We start from the raw sequence: 11,490 nt of genomic DNA on the forward strand, positions 1-11,490 counted from the left end.
CACAAAAGGAAGGACACAAATCACGAGAGCGGAGTCTTTGGACTGGGGTCAGTAAGCAAACTCCTAGCAACCAGTGCTCAAAGCATTCAGAACATCATGGCAACACAACGGCGATCACAATGCACGTTTATATAATTAACTTCAATATAGACTTGAATAATGATCAAAACGTAACATCGTTATTTTTAGTGTCTTACACAGGTTTATTTACAATATTACGGGATGCAGTGATATTTTTAGTGTGATTATTTTTGCTGATTTCTTTTATGCTTTTTATTTCCACAGCTGGATTAGATTTTCATCCTCGCTTTTGTATGAATATGCAATTCTATGCATTACTGTTTTAGGCACAAATAATGTGCACAATGGCTAGAGCACCAGAAGAGTTAAATGATGACACACTTGAGCCCGTTTGCATTATTTTCTTCACTTGTCCGGTAAACAGAGCCTCCTACAAACAGTGCTTGAATTTGAAATCGAGCCCTATGGTTGTTCCCTTGACCGGAGGCTGTTAAACAGCAGGTCTGAGGCTCCAGTCGTGGAGAGTTGGCTGTGCTGCTGCTTTATCTCAAGGCCAGTATTGGTTTGTAATACCACCACTGTTTTGTGATGTAAATTTCACGCTTTTATAATGTTGCCATTGCAGACGTCTAATACAACAGGACAGCCTGAAGATATTTTTGGTTATATGCAGTCAACAGGACTGCATATTTCATTGATTGCTCTCTGAGGTGATGTATGAAAGTCAGTGGTGAATTAAAAGGTTGCCGTTATGTGCCCTGTTGTTATTAATACATATTCAGAGGAGAAATAAAGAAGTTCTGCTGGTTTAGTAGGGTAAGGGAGAGCAGGAATAATTACAATGCACAATAGTTTTTATATTCTCAGTTGCTGTATTGGGTATCGTGATATATGCACACTTCAGATCTCAGTTTCATCCTAAAATAATTTATAGTTTTATTTACATTATACATGGATTTAAAGAAAATTAAATGAAAGTAAAAATCAAGTGAGTTATGTACAATAAACAAAAGGTTATATATTTATGAAAAAACAAGTAAATATTTTATGTCGATAAAATATTACTCATGCTTACTTTTTAAGACATACGGCATTATACATGTTTAAACTAAAAAGGGCTTATAATATATCAAAGCTATGAATTTGAGAGAAAATGCAAAGGTTTTGCCTAAAAACAGTTGAGTAAATAAGTGTTGACCTGTGAAAGTGTGATGAAAGTCTGGCTTGATTGAGTTCGGCCTGATAAATGTCTATGCTTATGCAAAAGAGCGTCAGTCCTTTCACAACCACATTACTCAGAAGAATTGCAATTTTGGCACAGAAAGTGGTGATATGTAGTCTTACAAGATAGATGGGAAGTTAAGCCCAATTTTCCTGCAGGGAGTAGACAATGACTCATTGGACCAGATGTAGGACCAGCTGAGAGATGGAGACAGCGCATTACCCACCCTACGTTTCGATAAACCTCCTTTTGATGGCAAGAGGATGCAAAAATACCACACTTGGAGCATTGTCACAGCGCTTATCTCTCTCTATGAACAAAAGGCAGCATTCCGTATGTGTTCCCCAGTGAGGGCGTTTCCTGTGGAGGGGAAATGCCTGGACGGATCGTGGAAGTCAGTAGGGGATTGCCGCACAGAGCACTTCCTCTGCACAACCTTATCAGTGCTTTTTGTTTAATACCACGTCTATCCTCCCACTCATAGAGATGCACAATAAAAGGCCTTATGTCAATAGGTGATGGAGTGCTACAAAATACAAGCCGTCAAACCACTTTGTTTGGGGCATGTTTTCACTCCTTTTGTAAGAACCGATTTCCAGTTAAAACAAAGGAAGATATTTTGAAGAATGTTCAGTTGTAAAATTTAATTTTTTGATTGCCATTAAGTGAGAATTTTATTTTATTTTTATTTCATTTTATCCCAATGGCAAACTTTTACTTGATCACATAGATCTAAAATGTCAACTGTGCAAAAACACAGAAAACCAATATGCTTTGCAATTTTAAGACGAACAATATTAAGCAAGTTTGTTTTTTTGTCTTCATCCCTTAGTGTCTCCTGTGTTTCTGCAGTCATAGTGGAGGAAGAGAAGTTAGATTTTATAGAGGGAGTCAGTGTCCTCCAGCCATATAAGGTGAATCGTATTGCATGGTTTGTGATGAAGCAGACAAGGGTTTGGAGCAGTAAAAATTGAAAATGAAAAAAAAAGTTGCTTTCAAAGGTCTTTTCATCAGGTCTGGTTCATGCTGGTAAGTTTCCACACACTTTGGATGCAATACTATTGCTAACAGCATCACTTAAATACAACCCTAAAGAGTATTTTGATTAATTTGGTATAGAAGGCAACTTCAGTTAATATAACAAAGGCAAACGATCATAATTGCTTGTTGGGTCACAACTTATTTTAAGGTCCAATAATGTTAATAAAATGTTATTAATTATTAATGTTATTAAACTACAGACTTTTATCTCAATAAACTACTAATTCGATGGTTATTGATAGTTAATAAGGTACAGAAGTTGTCAAAAGTGTATTTGATATGATTAGGGATGTAGAACATGGCAGCTGTGTTAAAGTTAAATTTACAGTTAAATACCATTATTTCATTAATATATCAACCTATTTAGTATCTGTTTTATATCTTTAAAATCAACTCATCACCCCTAATGCAGGTGGTGATAAGAAAGTCATATGATGAACCAAAGCCCATCACAAGCAACATTTACATATGAACATGTATAGAAGGTGGTCAGTGTCATTCACACAAGCACTAAACACCATAATGGTAAGACTGAATATGCAAAAAACATTATTTAAACAGCATTACATGTAACATACAACCCTAATAAACACAACCGATAAAAAAAACCTAAGAAGAAATGCAATGCAGGGAATTCTGGGAATGTCAGTTTACATTTTTTTCCTGTCAATTTTACAGGAATTTACCATTAACCATTTAACAGTTTTTTACCATTAAAATCAAAGTCATTTTTTACAGTAAGCTAGTATGTTACTAGGCATGCTAGTTTAATCCCTGTACTGAAGTGTTACCATGGTTTGTACCATTGATAATACCTCAGCTCATGTAAAAAGATAAGTGTCTTGTTAAATTGTGATTTAATTAATATGATTAAAAAATGGTGGCTCTAATGCCTCTGACCAAGAAGCAACAACATATCGATATGTTAAAAACTACCATAAAAGGCCTTTGTTCATCTTCAGAACGCAAATGAATATTTTTTACGAGATTTTTTTTGTGCTCAAAGAAAACAAATATAACAATTTACTCAACCATTCTTCTCCCCCGGGTTACGTGTTCCGCCATTTGTGTTCTGAAGATGAACGAAGGTCTTACAGCTTTGAAATGACATGAGAGTGAGTAATTCATAACAGAATTTCATTTTGGGGTTAACTAACCCTTTAATACCTTAGCATCTAGATATCAACGTGCAGCTCCTGCATAACAAATTGCATAACAAAATATTAAAAAGCTTTCATAAACCTGCTGCACAGCAACATACTAAAGCCAACCAGAGTCTATGGTTATATGGGCTATAGCAAGTGCAAAGCACCTTGCTAAAACCACTGAGCAACCATGTAACGGCAAACATCCACAAACCTTCTGTGGCTTTTAAATAGGTAAGCATTACTGATTTGCTTTTTCAAAATGTAATATCTATTTTTCTATCTTCTATTTTTATGTTGTTTGAACTTTCTTTTTTGGCAGTATCATGCATTCTTAAATCAGATTTCGTTTTCAAATGCTGAATCTGTATATTGCCTTATTGTGGTTATTTATTAGCTTGTCTTATACGTAGCTGTACACCGTGCAGGAATAATGATTCTAGTATTCGCTGTAATTTTTCAAATATGAGCTAAATTTAATACAAGATGCAATAACAGTTTGAAGACTTCAACATTGTCACATAATTGTTTAATGATTATAGGAACACAGCAATTCTATCTAATCTTTGTAGGTCCCTCACAAAAATTTACCATGGTTTTATTATAATAAAAGTGCAGTAACCATATTTTTTGGCATATTGATTGTCGTTTGCATAACCACGATTTTACTTGAAATACAATATTATGGTTAAAATATTAAAACCGTGGTTAATTTGTAGTTACCATGCTTTTTGGAATAACACCATTTTGTAAGGAGAACCCTGGGTCTTTTTTAAATCCAAGTGAATTGAATCCCGTTTCACATTTCATACAGCTCATAATTTACCCAGGGTTAACAATTAATCCTGGTACAAAGTGACCTTTACATTGTACAATTCTCAACTTTCTTATTTGAATATCTGCATTATATTACATGCAATCATTTAGCAGACGCTTTTATTCAAAGCTACTTACAAATGATTACAATAAAAGCAATCAAAGCCAACAAAAGAACAATAATATGTAAGTCATGTGACAAGTCCTGGTTAGTAAGGGTTTACATTTTTTTTTAAAATAAGAAATAAAAAAGAGAAAGAATATAAAAAGAATAAAGAACTTGAAGGACTGTTTTCAAGTTTGTCTTGAATGGACTTTTTAGACAGCAAAGGTAAGAATTAAATGGCTTTTCTTCACTCCAACTGATGTGTTTTATTGTCACTTATTGTGAACAATCTATTAATATGCGTGTTATATATTTTTTGTAATGCAATCAAAATGTCACAGCGCAATATTCTTGCTTTAATATTCTAAACCCCCAAAATCAGCTGCAAGCTCACATAAATTTTTGAGTACAACGCCTACATCTCAGATATAGAACCAAGTCCCCTGTTTGATGTTTTTTCAATAATGCGTTATACTCGGATGTAGGTCACCGTGGGGAAAAAGATCTGTTACTTCTGCTTCATTGTTACTTCAGTAAAAAAAAAAAGCAGCTATTTATTAAGTATCTTCTTTGTGTGTCTACGATGCACCTTCAATCCTGCGCGCTGATAAGAGTGGTGGCTCAGGATTTGGGGGTTGTGCGGCGCTTGGAAATTGTACACAGAGGCCAGGTGACAGAGGTGTGCAGACAGCTGTAGGGGGCCGGCGCTACCGAGGCGCAGGTGTACCGCGTCTGGCCTTGAGAGCGAGGTAAAATCTGCTCGTATCCCAGAGGGGCTCGTCGCCACTTCCTCATTCAATCTCCGCTGACTCTAATATCGCCACATACTATATCTTCAATGCACAGGCACTGCACGCCATTGAAATATCACACAGATAGTCACACAGATATGCATCAGTCAATTTACTTAGGTATATGTTTTATATATCTGTCAAGAATCTGCAGCAGCTCATTAGATTATCAGTATGGGCATTTCACAGTCACGCCGCATTTTAGAAGCAGAAGACAGATGCTCGAACACAAAGAGAATTCCTCCTTGATATGTATCACAGCAGACAATGTGTTTTTTGAATGCAATCAGTGTTTATCCTAGTGTACCTGTCAAGGCTCCTTTCCTGCCTGGAGGCCATTTGCAAGCCACACTTCCACTTTCATCCCCCAGCTGCCGGAGAGCGTGCAGCTAATCCCAAAAGACCGGCTGCAACGTCCCCGGGAAAATCACTGGGCTTACCTGATCCAGCACTGAATTAATCTCCTTCCCCTTTGGGAGGGGAACAAGCACAGTTTGGTCCAGGAGGGACAGCGAGAGCGAGGAGGGAGGTTCCATGCACGTCCTCGGCATTGCACAACGCTTACACCCCCTCCCAGCTGGTGCCGCTTGTGCCACCATGTATCACATCTCCAAAAAAATGCTGCTTTTAGCTATTTTGCTCTTCTCTTTATTATTTATTTATATTTTTTTTGTAGAGGAAGCTTACTCTTTAAGGGCCCCACGATGAGCAATTTTAGTTTGCTGTGGAAAAATTGCATAAATTGTTATGTCAATGTGATAAATTGATGAGAACTACCTCGATATAATAATTATCTGAAACTTTCATTGCTATTTTCTCTCACAGGGATCAGATCACCTTCACAGTACAAAGCTGCCAAAATGATGGTGCCTTTAGAGATATTTATATAAAAATTTATTTTATATCTGTGAATAGCAGTCATTTACGTGCTAAAAAAGGAAAATTAAGAAAAGCAAGACGACTTCCTGATTTGGGAAGCCCTTGTCGGAAAGTTTGCAGGCCAGGAAAATTAGGTTTGTGACATAGACAGCAAGACATTTTTTTAACAAGCATTTAACATTTTGTTTATTTTTCAGAAACATCTTTCTAATAATAGATGTTTCGCAAGCACCAATCAGCATATTGAAATTATTTCTAAAGTATCACGTGAGACTAAAGACTGGAGTAATGGTTATTACTCTTATCCTTTGGGAATGCTATTTAAACAATGTGACAATTTACTTTATTTAAAATGTAATAAGTAGTGTAATACGAAATGTAACATTACATTCAGAAAGGTTGTAGCCTAAAGCTTTCAGCAGCAATGTGGACTGATTTAATTTGCACTTCAAATTCAAGCAAGAGAACCAATCAAAAACGGGCAAAGCAGCAAATTAATATTAATATTAATATTCAACACATCCTAGCTTCAGAAAACATTCACATGTAACCCCATATCTAATCATTAACATTTTTATAAAGTAACTGTGATTAATTATTAATTAAATTACATAACAGCATTAGACGTAACTAGTTACTCACCAACACTGCTTTTAACTCTTGAATATATTTTCACATATTTAAATCCATTTCTCAGATTTCCCTCCAAAATCAGCACAGAAAATGTCTGATTCCTTAAAGGTCCGTCTGGGTCTGATTATAAGTAGGGAAAAATATAGGTATTCGTTCAGTCATAAATCTCACTGTTTATTAGGGACAGAAACACATGATACATGTTGGCTTGGCAACATGTATGTTTTTACACTGACATCAACAATAACCCTAATGACTTCATCCTAATGAAAATCAATTTTTGGGCTGAGGTAAGTTTTCATGACAAATGGGACCTGATCCCAAAAGACAGACATGGAATATTCTATCTACTCCCTTTTTAATCAAATTATCCTTTCACCAAACCAGATCAAGGTCCATTGTTTACACAGACAAAAAACAAAAGAGAAAGAAGCATGTTTTCTTTGCGAAAAGAAAATCCTTTGACAACCTTTGAGGGTGGAGGTCAACTCTGGGGACTATCATTGCGGGGCGTTATGGGTGTGAAGCAATACTGACATCACAGACACATCCTAAAACGGTGTGGTGGTGGGCAGAGAGAGAAAGAGAGTAGGAACTGGCCAAAACCACACTCTTCTGACGTCCGTGATGACCTCAGTGAAAACAGTGTGATGAGTGGAGACACTCTCCACCAGCAAAGTAAACATTCGACTGGGGCTTGCTCTTGTGTGCCTTTGGATGGGCGAACGGCTGCCAAATATTTGTTGTTCTGCCCCGTTCCTTTCTACATGGGTCCAGCCACTGCTGATAGACTGTTACTCATCTCCCACGTCGCATGTCTGGATTGAACTTTGCCTTGGGAGGAGCAGTGCTAAAAGCCTGTTTTGAAGTCCTTCGAGTGGCCCATCTGTTTGAAAACAAGGTGCAACTATCGTGTGGACAAACTCGCACAAGCTCTGCTGAGCAGACAACGTTGTAAAGGAGTGCAACCGTGGACGCACCCTCAATTAATTTCACAACCCACCTACATCTCATAGCGCTGACACCACACCCTTCTAACTAATAACAAACCACCTCCACCCTTACACCACAACTCAGCAGCTCTCGTCATGGTCACACAAACACCTCATATCTCACACTTTTTAGGGCCTTTAAGATCATTGAAGTTGCTGTGTACAGATGCTGAACTTTTCAGATGAGGTTTCTAGAGAAAGCACTGAGGCATAATGGTCAGGCTCACTTAGGTTTCACATATCTGGCTAAGAGCCCATGTGCTTGCTCTATCTTTCCCTCTCTCTGTTTATCTTTACTTTGCTCTCTCACTGCCTCCGCCCCAGACTAGTAACTTCCTGTTTCTGAAGGAGGAACCAGTGCCATCAAGCACTATTTATAAGAGGGATGAGAGAGGTGATTTATAGGGCATTAAGTGGTGCTACTCTTAGGCAAATAGTTATCTGATCATGAAAGGAACAAGTGTAAATGCCCTCTAAGTAGAACAGAATGCTGTTATACATTTCTTGGTTGAATTTAAGTTCACAAGCTCATGATTTGGATTTCTTGATGTGAGTTGCAGTGTGCATTTTGCTTATTAAAAAAAGACATTCTCTTTTAGCTGTTGCTGTAATTTATAGGTTGGTACAATACGGAAATATTCATGTTAAATATTAACAACAGGGCCCAGATTGTGCTTATGGATATAATAATAAGCATAACCAAAAACAAAAGTTTAAAGTAGCAGTGTAAAATAGTTTTCGATTGTTAACCTTAAAATAAAATTGTTGCCAGTTTGTACTCACACATAAGTTGTATGAGTGTCTTTGCTCTGTTGAACATAAAGGAAGATAATTTAAAGAATGTGGGTAATCAACCAGTTGTTGGCCGCAATTGACTTCCATAGTATGGAGCAAAAAATACATATGAAGTTAATGAGACAAAGAAAGTGAGCTCTAAATAGATTAAATCAAAGAGGGATTTGTCAGACTGATTCCACTGTAATCGCTTCATTAGTTGAAGATTCATTTTTTAAAGAATTCACTATGAGGGCCGACTCAAAAGAGTCATTTGCTTATCAGATTAAAAAAAAACACACACACACAATCCTGAAAATGTGCAATCAAATGGCAAATTTAAGTAGCAGCTGCTCACCTGAGCATTATAGTAGATAGAATCTACACCCTGACCAGTTACAGTTTCTCCACCAAAACTAGTCCACCTTCCTCCAGTCTTATCATTTTTTATTCCTAACATCTATTTTGCCTTATAAAAAAGTAGAGTAACTGATATATGGAGTTTCGCCAGCAGAGTTTCTTACCTCTTGCTTCCAGTCTCCAGTCCCCAGCCTGACTAATAATTGAAAGCCTGCATGGTTTTCCTGCGCACTGGGGCTGGGCTGGGCTTTGATTCAGGCAGTGTGGGCACTGCTGCTTCATTGCTCACTGGAGAGAACCTGAAACTGCTCTCTCCCACTCCACCTAGAGAGAACTCCTTTAGCCTCTTCACAGCACTAGTGGAGGAGGGCTGATTTCCCATTGTGCTTCATTAACCTTTCCTGGATCTCATCAGCACGGATTCATCGAGGTACATTTGAAGCACGCGCTCCAATGCCATCATCGCATGAGGGAGTAGATGCGTCTCTAGATATTGTGGTGACTAACTGCAAATAGATAAACTACGGATTAATAACCACAGATTACACAGGCATATGCTTCCAAAGGAGGCCGGTGTGCCTCAGGTGTGGGTACTGGGCCATTTTTCATTTCTCAGTAGCACTTTGAATTACTGTTTGATTGATGAAAAAACACAACAAACGTGAGTCAAAAACCACATAACAGATATCTTTGCATAGACACAGATCTGAATTATTAGGAAGGGGCGGCAATGGTAAATAAGAGTATTGATCTGGCATCTTTAGGTGTACAGCCTGACAGTCCATTAATACTGGGGGTGGATACACAGCCCTAAAACACAGCTTATCTTCTGTCAGGCTAAATGGGCAGATGCAATTCAAGCATTGAAATGGTAAGGAAGGATCCGGTCTAATGTGAAGATAATGCGAAGCGCATGTACGGCAGTGTGTGTCCACGGATTTGTGTATAGAGAGAGAGCGAGTGTGTGTTGGCTTTTTTAATGAGCACATACCCCTGCCCACTGCAACACAAACGATGAGAGGCTGTCAGCCCTAGTGGACTGGGGATGTGGAAATTGAATGGAGTCTTTCAGTTCTGTTGCTCATCTCCCCTGGGGTGAGAGACTTGTTACCATGGTTATGTTGGATTCCTGCAGCTAATGGGTGGGAGTAGCGTAGCTCTGGCAACCTGGCTCCTGTCTAGGGTGGAATAGACATGCTGAGAGCAGGGGGGTGTGGTGGCAGGACTCTAGGACATGGGAGGTCACACACTGACAGGATTGCACAAAGACACACACGGGCACTGTTAGCAGAAAATGGAGAGACACAATAAAATGTGAGCAATTATGCTTGTAACTTCCTGTCTACATGTACCTCCACTGGAAGGTCTAGTTAGAGAGAACCATCGATTACAAGTATATCTTGCTACATTTGACAAAATATATGAATATATTATAATTTCTAATACTTGGCATTAGGGGTTTAGAACAAACTCTAAACATTAAGTATTAGGCCTACAACATATTTTATGCAATTACATCAGTGTCAGCTTTTTTTTTTTTTAGCTATGCAAGATGCTGGAAGGTGTGTTATAGCAAGAACTGGTGTAAAATTTTCTTCTGCGAATTAGTGTGAAATTACATTTTTGATGATAACATCATGGTATAGCAACAGTTGGAAGAAAATCGTGCTGAACCGGTTAAGGCTGGAATACACTACATAACTTCCATCATATACTTGAGGAAAAGGGTTTCAGAACTGTATGCTAAATGACTGAGGATCATATTGTCATGACTTTAAAGTCATTACAACCGCAACAAATTTGTGCCACTAAACAAACTAGTGTGCTAAAAATAGCATTCTAATATTGGTTCAAAATATCATACATATCTGATATCATCCAACTGGAGGTAAAGTCTAAAACTATCACAGTCTAAAACTATCATAGTCTGAATTTTTCTGAAATTACACTCCTCCAAACTGTAAATCAGGGTAAAGATCTGTGCAGAATTTATACATCCCAGGCTGTAGTTAAAGTCTAGCCCGATCTCATGGCAATTCGTACATATTTTATGGGATGGCTAGGTCGTATGAATTTGTGCAATGTACGATTTTTGCTACATCGCACATATTTTTTGAGTTGATAATTTGTAGGAATTTGTATGTCGCCCCTAAACCTACCCATCACTGGGGTTTAGAAATCGTACAAAATTGTACAAATTAGGTTGTACGAATTTGTACAAATTAGCCACCTTGTAAAATATGTATATTAGTTATTTGAATAATAAAGATGCATTATGAACTTTTATCAGAATTTTTTTATTCAGCTTTACATCAAAAATGGGGAAACAAATGGCCAAATCAACATACTATACATAGGAATGCAATGCACATCAATTTAATGTGTGGTGCACTGCTGCCAGATTGGAGAAAATGTATGCACTGGGCACACTGTTAAGGGAAAATGGGCATCAGGGAGTTTTTTTATTCTTATTTGTAAGAATGTAAACAAACAGTGTTTACAGCCTAAAGGACCTCACCACCTCTCCAATGTTTCCCAAAAGCTTAATACTATAATGGCACAGTGGTGTAATAATTCTCCACTTTTACTAAGGTGTTGCAATAATGATATCTGTTGCCATCTCAGACAGCAGACACAGCTTCCCTCTGGCTGTGAACATTAGCATGGGCTATGGAAGCACCTGAGGAAACAATGACAGAAAGCTTGCTTT

This window comes from Puntigrus tetrazona, chromosome 9 (genome assembly GCF_018831695.1).
Source record: "Puntigrus tetrazona isolate hp1 chromosome 9, ASM1883169v1, whole genome shotgun sequence".
Classification (NCBI taxonomy): Eukaryota; Metazoa; Chordata; class Actinopteri; order Cypriniformes; family Cyprinidae; genus Puntigrus; species Puntigrus tetrazona.